This window comes from Mauremys reevesii, linkage group 1, assembly GCF_016161935.1.
Source record: "Mauremys reevesii isolate NIE-2019 linkage group 1, ASM1616193v1, whole genome shotgun sequence".
NCBI classification, from domain to species: Eukaryota; Metazoa; Chordata; order Testudines; family Geoemydidae; genus Mauremys; species Mauremys reevesii.
The window spans coordinates 192,861,667-192,874,186 of record NC_052623.1 but is presented as its reverse complement, the minus strand read 5'-3'; the positions used below and the strand labels follow the sequence as shown (position 1 = coordinate 192,874,186).

The 12,520-nt window shown below is 44.8% G+C and overlaps 1 long non-coding RNA gene across 1 annotated transcript in view; it reads right to left on the bottom strand.

The window, feature by feature from the left end:
- Positions 1-3,751: 3,751 nt before the first annotated feature.
- Positions 3,752-12,520, bottom strand: part of LOC120396107 — a 129,286-nt gene continuing 120,517 nt past the window's right edge. The window contains exon 3 of the long non-coding RNA XR_005592986.1: positions 3,752-3,872. This is a non-coding gene — a long non-coding RNA (uncharacterized LOC120396107). The remainder of the gene's footprint in view (positions 3,873-12,520) is intronic.

The following is a 12,520-nucleotide window of genomic DNA, read 5'->3' as shown; positions in this document are numbered from 1 at the left end:
AAAGTGCAAGCTGGTCTCTATATTGTAAGAGAAAGTTCAAGGTCTGGAGAAACAAGTATCGACCCTGTGTTGCATATGAGAAAATGAAGATTTCCTGGACAGACATCAGGATATGCTTCTACGGGCACAACATTCTGAAGAATCAGAGCAGGCTGTGCAGCGGGGTGGTGAAGAAATTTGGCAGCATGTGACTTCCAGAAGAAGAAAGAGGAGCGTCCATGTACCAGCAATGGAGATACAGGTGAGCAACCATTTTCATGGTCTCTCCACAGGTATTAATGCGGAGAGTGGATTAGATGATACATCTGAGGGAAGGGAGCAGAAGGAGACCCCACCGACTGGAAGGCATGAGATGCACTGTCCTAGGGATGGGGGTCCCATGACCACCGCTCCCAAGAAAAGGAGGAGGGTGATGGTGATTGGGGACTCCCTCCTCAGGGGGACTGAGTCATCTATCTGCCGCTCCAACCGGGAAAACCAAACGGTCTGCTGCTTGCCAGGAGCTAGGATTCATGATGTGACGGAGAGACTGCCAAGACTCATGAAGCCCTTGGATCGCTATCTCTTCCTGCTTCTCCACGTGGGCACCAATTATACTGCCAAGAATGACCTTGAGCAGATCACTGCAGACTACGTGGCTCTGGGAAGAAGGATAAAGGAGTTTGAAGCACAAGTGGTGTTCTCGTCCATCCTCTCTGTGCAAGGAAAAGGCCTTGGTAGAGACCGTCGAATTGTGGAAGTCAACGAATGGCTACGCAGGTGGTATTGGAGAGAAGGCTTTGGATTCTTTGACCATAGGATGGTGTTCCAAGAAGGAGTGCTAGACAGATATGGACTCCACCTAACGAAGAGAGGGAAGAGCATCTTCGCAAGCAGGCTGGCTAACCTAGTGAGGAGGGCTTTAAACTAGGTTCACCGGGGGAAGAAGACCAAAGCCCTGAGATAAGTGGGGAAATGGGATACCAGGAGGAAGCATGAGCAGGAAAGGACTCCTGTCTTATACTGAGAAAGCTGGATGATCAGCGAGTTATCTTAAGGGCCTATACACAAATGCAAGATGCCTGGGAAACAAGCAGGAAGAACTGGAAGTCCTAGCACAGTCAAGGAACTATCATGTGATTGGAATAACAAAGACTTGCTGGGATAACTCACATGACTGGAGTACTGTCATGAATGGATATAAACTGTTCAGGAAGGACAGGCAGGGCAGAAAAGGTGGTGGAGTTGCATTGTATGTAAGAGAGCAGTGTGACTGCTCAGAGCTCTGGTATGAAACTGCAGAAAAACCTGAGAGTCTCTGGATTAAGTTTAGAAGTGTGAGCTACAAGGGTGGTGTTGTGGCGGGAGTCTGCTATAGACCACCAGACCAGAGGGATGAGGTGGACGAGGCTTTCTTCTGGCAACTAACAGAAGTTACTAGATCACAGGCCCTGGTTCTCATTGGAGACTTTAATCACCCTGATATCTGCTGGGAGAGCAATACAGCGGTGCACAGACAATCCAGGAAGTTTTTGGAAAGTGTAGGGGACAATTTCTGGTGCAAGTGCTGGAGGGACCAGCTAGAAGCAGAGCTCTTCTTGACCTGCTGCTCACAAACTGGTTAGAGTTAGTAGGGGAAGCAAAAGCGGATGGGAACCTGGGAGGCAGTGACCATGAGATGGTCGAGTTCAGGATCCTGACACAAGGAAGAAAGGAGAGCAGCAGTATACGGACCCTGGACTTCAGAAAAGCAGACTTTGACTCCCTCAGTGAACTGATGGGCAGGATCCTCTGGGAGAATAACATGAGGGGGAAAGGAGTCCAGGAGAACTGGCTGTATTTTAAAGAATCCTTATTGAGATTGCAGGAACAAACCATCCCGATGTGTAGAAAGAATAGTAAATATGGCAGGCAACCAGCTTGCTGATCTTAAACACAGAAAAGAAGCTTACAAGTTAGTGTTAGTATGGATCTGTAAAAAGCAACAAAGAGTCCTGTGGCACCTTACAGACTAACAGATGTATTGGAGCATGAGCTTTTGTGGGTTAATACCCACTTCATCAGACACAAGACTCTTTGTTGCTATTTACAGATCCAGACTAACATGGCTACCCCTCTGATACAATCTTTTAAGGTGTAATTTTTAACAGTAAGAAAAATTAGTCATTGGAAAAAAAACCTTACCATTGCAGTGGATTCTCCATCACTGACCATTTTTAATCAACAATGAATATTTTTCTAAAAAATATGCTCTAGAAATTATTTCAGAGGAGTTTAATAGCCTGGGTTACATCAGCAGTCAAACTAGATGATCACAATGCTCCCTTCTGGCCTTGGAATCTATGAATCAATGAAAATTAGCTTAATCTACTGTTACAGAGAAACTACAGCAAAGAGATTCAATCTAAACATCAGAAGCAAATGTGTTTTTCATATAATATTTTAAATGAAAACATTCACAGCCCTTTAAGGTTGAATGCTGTAGAATGAAAATATCAAATCAGGCCTTATTGGAAGAACTGTAACTTTAAGAGCATGATTCTGCTGCCATTACTTACGAGAGGCAATTTATTTCAGTGGGGCTCCTCAGGCAAGAAAGAACCACTCAGTGGACTCAATCTAGAGGCCTGTGCTGTGAGAAGAGAAGATCTGGTTGGAAGTTTTTCGACAGAACAGTTTTCCATTGAAAAATGCAGGTTTGTCAAAGTTGAAACATATTGCTGGTATATGTCAAGTTTTCTGTTTAAAAAAAAATCAAATTTGAATTGCTTAGATTAGTGGCATTTCAATTCATTTTGTTTTGATCGTGTTATTTCAATTAATTTCATTTAGACTTTTATATTATATAAAAACATTGAGTGTGGTATTTTAATATAAAAGAAAGCTATTTTAATATAAAAGAAAGCAAAAAAATTAAATTGAACAACACTATCAAAAGGGAACATTTCAATAGTCCTGAACTGAATTCATGGGGAATTTCTGTTTCATCTTTTCATACTGATCTGGAACAAATTCTATTTTCTGAATATTGGAATGTCCTGAATAATGTAATTTCTGGTTCCCAACCAGATCTGCAAAGGAGTATGGAGTTGCAAGTGGTCATCTTTGCTCCTTTGGGGTGGGTTACTCACATAGCCAGACTCCCTGCAGAAGCAGGGAAAACTACAGCTGCCAAGTTACTTCTTGCCTAGTTTTCCCTGCCTCTGCAGGTAGGTGACAAATAGGCAGGCAGGGATGGGGAATACATGGAATCCTGGCACCAAATCCACAATGCGCCAGTGAGCACAGTCAGGCCAGCATGAAGCAGGATGGAAAGTGAGCAAGAGGGCTGTTGCATTTTTCCTCCTCCTAGCAGCAAGGGGAAAGCAGAGATCAGATTAACATCCTTCACTCAGGCTGGATTAAAAAGTTACATCCACCCCAATGCAAATATGGGTTGTAGAGATGGCCTATCAATAATGCTGATTAATATAAGAATAAGAACTACTTACAATTTTAAAGAGAAATTATCATAGGAAGATCTATTATTTCTATAGTGCAATTATATATGGTGCTATATAATAGGTCAGGATGTGCCAAAGATAAAAGAATCCTCTCCACTAGAAACTATAAAGCAATGTAAAAAACAAATGCAGAGGGCTGAGAGCAAATTAGGGCTGGATGTTTATTTGCTTGGATAACTTGTCACTTAAATGACAAGATGAGATCTGCAACCATTGTGCATCTTTTCTTATTTGAATTTCTGTATTTCAGATTTTCCGTTAACAATTGTCTTCTATTTTCACAGTTTAAGTCTCAGCTTTTCTTCCCACACAGAACCTTGCTGCAGTCATTTCACACATTCTTAGGTTGAACTGCATCTTCTTTTAGGTCTCATAATATCCAAAGTTTATCTAGAAGAAGAAAGAGAGGGGGAAAAATCCCTAAAAACCCACAAGAGGAAAAGGAAGGTTTCCAATGGCTATTGCCTCCTGAAAACATCTAAACTCCGCTAAGTCTTATCAGTGGCAAAAGAAATAAATTGTGTGAGGATTTCCTGTGGAGTCTAAAACTTTTGAGAAAAAGATGGGAAAGATGTCAACCAGAGGTTTAAAATGGATTAACCCCACAGGATTTAATTCCACTATGGTATGCGGGCATTCACAGTTGGATATCATGGATGTCTATTCATTGGTATACAGGAAAACCACAGAATGCACTAGCAGATTTTTCAAGATATCTGGTTATTGTTGACTATGTATCTCAGAGGAGAATCAATCTCCTTTTGGTGTTAGCCTTTATTCTAGGAAGATAAGCTGCTCTTTAGCTCTCTTTGTTACGTTGCCAGAAATGCTGAATGACATCTAGGAAGGAGCCTTTCAGTGTATATATATCACTTAACATTGGAGACACACAGCCTGCAACCAATTCCTACTGCTATAACAGGCACACTGAAACACCAAATGCCAAGAAAGCACCTAATTTTATAAAAGTGCTTATAATTATGATGCTGCGCTTCATTATATAGTATAGAAAAATGCACAGCAAAATAATGCATTACTGTTATTAGAAATATCTGAATAAGTTACCAGGTAAAGTATTAACCAATTTCACCTCTTTTACCGTTTGTAAATTGTCTGTGAATGAATTACAATTTTCTTTTAGTTTTTTCATTATTAGCTAAGTAATTTCCACAAATAAGGCTTGGCTAGTATCCACAACTCATTTTCAAGCAGTTTGTTTTGAGTATTCAGTATTCAAAATTCAAGTTGTTTTGATTGGACACATATGCCAAAATGTGGATACCTAAAGCTGGGCAATAATCCCTGGGACCTGCAGGAACTCAGTACTTTTGAAAACTCAGGCCACTTCTTAGTCACCTAAATGTGCATTTGAATGTCTAACTTGAGGTTCCCAACTTTAAACATTTTGTCCACAGTAACAAAATGGGAATGTTTCTTTCCATGTTTGGATGAGTAAAATGTCAAGAAATAGACTTTTCAGTGTGACTATTCCACAATATTCACTTAAAATTCATTATTTCCATGCTCATTCCTGCCAGTGAACTAATTCTGTGGACATAAATGCAACAGAAGCAAATTTATTTTAAAAATAGAACTGTTATTATATTAAGTTGTTTAGCAATATTTTAGCTAAATGTTTATCTCTTATTACTATGGGCAATCGAAGCTAAAGCCCAAATGAGGGTAATGAAAGAGCAATGCTGAACCAACAGAAGAATTGTTAGATAAACCATTTTTGTTACTCACAACCAAAAATATAAAGAAAGCTGAGGACAATGGTCACTGCAGACTGAGAAGCTGGCTAAAAGTCCCTTTCCCCCATATATGACACGAAGCATCAAGCATTGAAGTCTGTCAGAGGCACTGTTTCATGAGAGCATTTGGAAGCATTTCTATGTCTTGAACTAGCCCATTGTCCCAGTTCAGGTGTAAAAGCAACTGTGACCCCCTTTATGATTTGCTCAAGGCAGGGGTGGTCAACCTGTGGCTCTGGAGCCACATGCAGCTCTTCAGAAGTTAATATGTGACTCCTTGTATAGGCACCAACTCCAGGGCTGGAGCTACAGGCGCAAACTTTCCAATGTGCTGGGGGGTGCTCACTGCTCAACCTCTGACTCTGTCACAGGCCTGGTCCCCACTCCACACCTTCCCACCCCCTCTCCTGAGCCTGCAGTGACCTCGCTCCACCCCACTGCCCCGCTCAGAGCCTCCTGCATGCCACAAAACATCTGATCAGGAGGTGCGGGGCGGGAGGGGGAGGTGCAGATCAGTGGGGCTGCTGGTGGGTGGGAGGTGCTGGGAGTGGGGGTGGGTAGCTGATGGGCGGAGTGTTGCTGACCTATTACTGTGGCTCTTTGGCAATGTACATTGGTAAATTCTGGCTCTTTATCAGGCTCAGGTTGGCCACCCCTGGCTCAAGGAATGCCCTCTGAACTCTCAGGACTCTAGCTGTCACCCAGACCCCAGGGCTGCCCGGTGGTGAGGGGGTAAGTGGGGCAATTTGCCCCGGGCCCCGCAGGGGCCCCATGAGCCCTGGCCCGGCGCCGGTCTGGGTCTTTGGCAGCATTTTGGCGGTGGGGGGCCCTTCAGTGCTGCTGAAGACGTGGAGCGACTGAAGGGCTCCCCGCCGCCGAAATGCCGCCGAAGACCTGGACCGCCGCCGGGTGAGTACAAGCGCCACAGCTCCCCCGCTTTGCCCCAGGCCCCCTGAATCCTCTGGGCAGCCCTGAAGGACCCATGTCCTTAAACTTCCAGACCAGAGTTACGGGCTGCAACCCCCTGCAAGTCACAATTATCCCAACAAGGCTATGAACAGTGTAGGTCAGTGGTTATAAGTAATAAAACAGCTCTTCCAAAGCAGAGTACATTTACAGACAAATGCATTACATATAAAACACTCATGAAAATGATAAAAGGTCTAAACACACACTAAATTTACCAGAAGTTGCCAATCTTCCAGATGGGTGTGTAGTAGGTCACTATCCTTTCAACCTTTCAGCTTGGTTTGCACCCCACAAACACCTCAGTCAAAGATTCATCAAAATGAGACCCTCCCTGAGTCAGTTCAAGATGGCCCTTTATAACTTAAGATCTTTCTGAGTCTCTTGAACAGAGTGTGAACCAGTACATGCAATTCCACCCAGGGGTAGCAATTCTCTGGAGCTGTTTACCAGTCCCAGGGTCTGTGGTAATTACTACCCTCATCCCTGCCAGTCACAGTGTTCACTCACTATTGGTGCACCTCTTTTTGGCTGTGTCTGGGAAATCAGCTCTCCCCTTCTGTTGTTCACTCACCACTCCCACAACTCAGGGTGCGCTCTCTCTTTGTGACTCAGCTTTCTGGATAGGTCACTAGGTAGTCCTTCCTTCCGGGGTATCAAAGTCCTTCCAGACCAGATTTCCAGTTGGTGTCTCCCATAATCCTGTGCTACTTCCCGGTGGCTGGTAGGGGAACCAAAGCCCACCTGCTACTGCAGGTTGCAGCTCAGATACCCTATAATCACCCTCTAAGGTCTATACAATCTCGACCCTCACTGCTCTTTCCCTGGGCTGCTTCCTACTCTGCCTCCCATAAGCTCTCCTCACCACACTTCTCTGCAAACCTTCCCTCAGGGCCAGGATCCCAAGGCTTCTCTCGCTCCCTTGATTTCGTCCTTTTCTCTCTCTAAGCCCAGGGAGTGACTGGCAGCTTCCACACTGCAGCCCCTGTCTGTTGTGCACTTTCTAGCTTCGTATTTTAGCCAGCTTCTCCATCAGCTGGGTTTTATCAGCTATTAGTCATTTTCAGTCGAGCCAGACCCTCCACCCTTTATAAAGTTGAAACAACAGTCTAAAAGATCAGTCATTAATGCTTCTACTCTCACTTTCCCCTTAGGGCATCTTTTCTGCACACTCAGGTACAGCAATGATTGAAATAACAAAAATGATAAACACATACATTTGCATGTGCAGTATTGAATGCAAGCCCCTATACACTGACCACACCCTCTCTTCAATACTCCATGCTCATTTTCTCCCAAATTCATCAGAATTTGTTTCAGAGCATCTCTAGCAGTTTTGTGAGTGCTCAGCAGCACTGCTTTGCCTTTCAACTCCTTTTTTAGTAGCAGTCAGCAGGATCAAGCCCTCAGTGGTTTGCGCATTGGCCTGCTAAACCCAGAGTTGTGAGTTCAATCCTTGAGGGGGCAATTGAGGGATCTGGGGGAAAAAATTTGTCAGGGATGGTACTTGGTCCTGCTATGAAGGCAGGGGACTGGACTTGATGACCTTTCAAGGTCCCTTCCAGTTTTATGAGATAGATATATCTCCATATAATAAATAACTCCTAGAATGAGACATATGCACCTTAGTTTTAAGGCAGGTACTGCATACGTTTAAAAGAAAAGTGGAAAAGAAAAATAGACTCCCGTCCCCCAGAGTAGATTGGTTGCTAAAAGAATTTAAAATCTTGTTAAAACGAATTTGTTCATGCACAAAATACTCCTGTTGTGTGTAGTTTAATCAATCACCTACATAAAGCTCAGAGCCATCTGTTCATGATATGAAAAAAAGATGAGATAGTGGAAGATAGTTATTGTAATAGGGTATATGCATAATGGGAGTGATAATTTGAATTACTAAGATATTTGGTTAGAACTTCTTTACAATATATTTAGGACAATACGTATTTACTGCAAAGAGTAGGGACATTCAAGAGGAGTCTTTTTCATAAACCTGGAGGAGACTCTGATACATCTAAAAGTCCAGTATGCAGGCTTTGTACATAAAATTGCAATAAACCTTTTAGTCAGAAGTCCAGCTTTGACGATGGTCAGCTAACCACCATCTGCATGTGCTTCCAACAGACATGGAATGGATGGATAGGGCAAGAAACTATAAAATTGATTCTTCACTTCCTTGCAATTTGCGTCAGTCTTCGTATATTTGAAGAGTTGGTGCAAAATACTTCTGAATCAGAATCTTTGTTCCACGCACATCAGGAGTAACATTTTAAACTCACTTTGCATGGGGATAACGTCTGCAATTGCATCCACATGAGCAAACCTGAGAAGGTAAATGCCTGTGTTACACAGAGCCCTACTTATCTCAGTGGGGCTCTGTGAGGGCACATGAGTCTGTCTGTAGGGAGCTTATCCCAGGATCAGGGCCTAAATGATTACACCAGGGGTCAGCAACCTTTCAGAAGTGGTGTGCCGAGTCTTCATTTATTCACTCTAATTTAAGGTTTTGTGTGCCAGTAATACATTTTAACATTTTTAGAAGGTCTTTCTCTGTCTATATTATATAACGAAACTATTTTCGTATGTAAAGTAAACAAAGTTTTCAAAATGTTTAAGAAGCTTCATTTAAAATTAAATTAAAATGTTGATTTTACGCTGCCGGCCTGGGATTCCGTTCACCTAGACTGGCAGCAGGCTGAGTGGGACTGGCAGCTGGGACCCTGGCTGGCAAGGGGCTGGCAGCCAGAACCCAGGGCCAGCAGTGGGCTGAGCAGCACCAGCAGCCGGGACCCCAGACCAGCAGTGGGCTAAGCAGACACTCTGGGGTCCCGGCCCTGCCCACATAGGGTGTGTACCTACCTTCTCCCTGGTTCAAGTCCATTCTCTTCTTCTCTGCACTGAGCTGAGGGTGGGAGTGCATTGAGCACAGGGCTGGGGGTTGGGGTGCAGGGTCTGGCCAGGAGCTAGAATGAAGGAGGGGGCTCAGGGTTGGGACAGAAGTTTTGTGTGTGGAGCGCTTACCTGGCCAGCTCCCATTTGGTGCGAGGGGTGCAGGTGGGAATGTGGGGTGGGCGGTGCAGGAGCTCCCATTTGGTGCTCAGGGTCGGGGTGGGGATGTGGGGGGTGCAAGAGTCAGGACATGGGGTGTGGGGGGCTGGGTATGTGTGGGGGTGCAAGAGTCAGGGCAGGGGACTGAGGGTGTGTGAGGCGGGTGCAGGAGTCAGGGCATGGGGTGTGGGGGGGCTGGGTATGTGGTGGGGCTGGGGTCATGGGGGTGCAGGGGTCAGGGCAGGGGCTGGGTGTGTTTGAGGGGATGGTCAGGGCAGAGGGTTGGGTGTGTGTGAGGGGGGTGCAGGGGTCAGGGCAGGGGGCTGGGTGTGTTTGAGGGGATGGTCAGGGCAGAGGGCTGGGTGTGTGTGAGGGGGGTGCAGGGGTCAGGGCAGGGGCTTTGGGTGTGTGTGGGGGGGTAGGGTGGGGAGTGGGGTGGGAGTTGGGACTCCTGGGCTCCAGGAAGGGGCTGGTTTCTGATGCTCAGGGGAGGAGTGCTGGGAGCGAGGACTCTGTATTCCTAGGTTTCCAGCTGGGCTCTAGTTGTTCGAGGGGGTGGGGGGCAGACGGAGACTAGGGCTCCGGACTCCTGGGTTCTGCCCTCAGTGCCGGAGGGGAGCGGGGTCCAGTGACCTGGGGTGGGAAAAGAGGCGCGACCCAGCTGTTCCTAGGGTCCAGCAGGCGGCGAGCCGCAGCCCCCGGGCCCGGGTTCGAGCTGTGGGACGTGTCCTGCTCCAGTACAGAGCCGAGCTCATCCCGGCACCAGGGCTCCAACCCCAGGGCAGCCTGCCTGAGTCCAGGGAGCGGGGCCAGCCGTGCTCGGGCCGGGCGGGTGCATGGCTCAGCTGGGACCCAGGACCCTTCCCCACTTACAGGCCTCATGGGTGCTGCAACTCTTGTGGAGCCAGGTCCCTCTTCCTGCCCCCGCCGGTGGGGCCGCTTCCGGGGCCGCTCAGACTCTGCAGACACCAGGTAGCGGTATAGATATGCTAACCCGGAAACACAGCCTCCTGCCGGAAGTGACGGAGGTCAGGAAAGCATGTGCAAATGCCGGCAGGAGGGGCAGAGAGGAGCGGGCCGGGCCAGCCTGGGTTCGGCAGTGGGCTAAGCGGGGCCAGCGGCCGGGACCCCGGCAGGCAGCAGCGTGCCATTAAAAATCAGCTTGCATGCCATCTTTGGCACGTGTGCCATAGGTTGCCGACCCCTGGATTACACAAAAGTATAAGGCAGAAGAGAGTCAGGCCCTGTGTTTACATGCTGACAAAAATCATAGTTTCTGCTTGAGAAATAAGTGTTTCAGCTCTTAAATAGCCTTTGGGATAGCTACTTAAATCATCCACCATGGCTACAGTTCCTCAATTTCCTCACTACACACTTCCTCAAAAGCAGCTTTATAGAGCTTATAAATTATACAATGACCACTGTAATTTGTTTTCAACCAAGCGCTTTTCTCATCTTCCCCAAAAAGAATATCAATTGAACTCTGTTGGCCAAATTCAGAGGTAACAAGTGGAGACGTAAGCCACACTATGATAAGCTGGTGTTTGAACATGTAACTATTAGTGTACTCTACATGCTGAGGGTAGAGGACAGACCCCATTACTATTTTAACTAACAATTCATACAGACCACATTTGATAACCCAGTGGCAGGTTGGCTGCTGTTGTTGTTTTGGCATGCTAGCAAGGAGTAAGATACAAACAAACAACATGTTCTTCCTGAGGAGATATATGTGTCTTTGTCATAAAGAATGAAGAGGTAACTATTATGATCAAAGTTATTGATGATCATTAATAACAATGTTTTTACATTTATATAGTGCACTTTATAAACATATAGCTTGGTCCTGTCAGGTACTGAGCACTATGTCCTTGATCCAGCAAAGCACTTAAGCACATGCTTAATTTTAAGCATATTCATCCCAGTAATTTCAGTTTCAATGAAACAGTACAAATGGCTCCATTTTACTTTTCCTGTTTGTTTTTAATGCTATTTGTTCTAAACTTTTTCTGTGTCTTATCCTTGGCCCTTCCTCCTCCAACTACAACTAGCTCTTACCAGACCTCACATAAGTTACCTCTATACTTTCCCCAGAACTGTGGCACAATCCCCCCATTCAGGTACTAGTGACTACAATTCCCTGTCCTTCCCCCTATATGGTTTAAGTATGCTTTACTTCTGAATGCTATAGGATGCAAAAGGGAAAGTAACAATCAGAAAGTTATTTTTAAGCTCTTAAGAATGAACCTACTGGTAGATAGGATGCATTCAGGGAACTAGCTGTAGTACTGGTGCACACCCTTGGAGCCTCTTGCAGCTGGCAGAATTTGGAGCATCCCTTAAGCTCTGCAACCCAAGGAGCAGGGAGCCACAATGGCAGCTGTTACAGCCATCTTTGCCTTGCTGCTACTCCTCCATCCCAAGTGGTATTTGATGCCATAAGACACTGCAAACAGGCTGAGCCTATTTATTCTTTGTTATTTATATTACATTTGTTTTGTCCATACACTTGCTATTTATGCAAAGAAATAGTAATAACATTACTTTCAAGATTAAAAAAGAAAAAATATTCGAAGGCCAAGACCTTTACAGGCACAAGAAGTAAGCCAGTTACATTAGGTGATACACAGAATGTGATTTCTTGCATGCTCTTTCTTGGTAAATACCAGCATGCATGCCTCGTTTCGAGCAAAAAAATTCAGTTACACTTATCTCTCACCATAATTATCAATTAATGAATTCTCTGTATTAATAACTTCATTATTATGATATTCTCCATTGTCTTAACTCCTTTCTTAATAATTAAATGTTTGTATATCTTCCCATGGCTATTAAAAAGATGTCCTTCTAATTACTTTTATGGACATCCTCACTCCATTTTACATAGGAGGAGATAACAGGTTTTCATGAAAATATCTTTAAGTTTATGGTTTTATAGTTCACATACTTTCAGTTAAAAAAAAAGATTATAGCTAAAGGGGCATTCCAATTATAGAAGGTTTATACTGTAATAAAGCAATGTGTTAGAAAGGAGAATGGTGTACTAAATGATGCTTTATTACAAATGGAAAATTGCTGAATGAGAGAGTAATACAGGATATTCCTCTGGCTAGGGAGTATGCAGTGAGGTTAAAATGAAAGGCAATGCATTGACTGGTCATTAGCTATGTCTTTATGGTTCAGATTAATCTGTATTATGAATCTGTAAGAACACCAATATTACTGACACCAGAAACTCTTACTTATAAGTAGGAAGGAATGTTGGCTTAA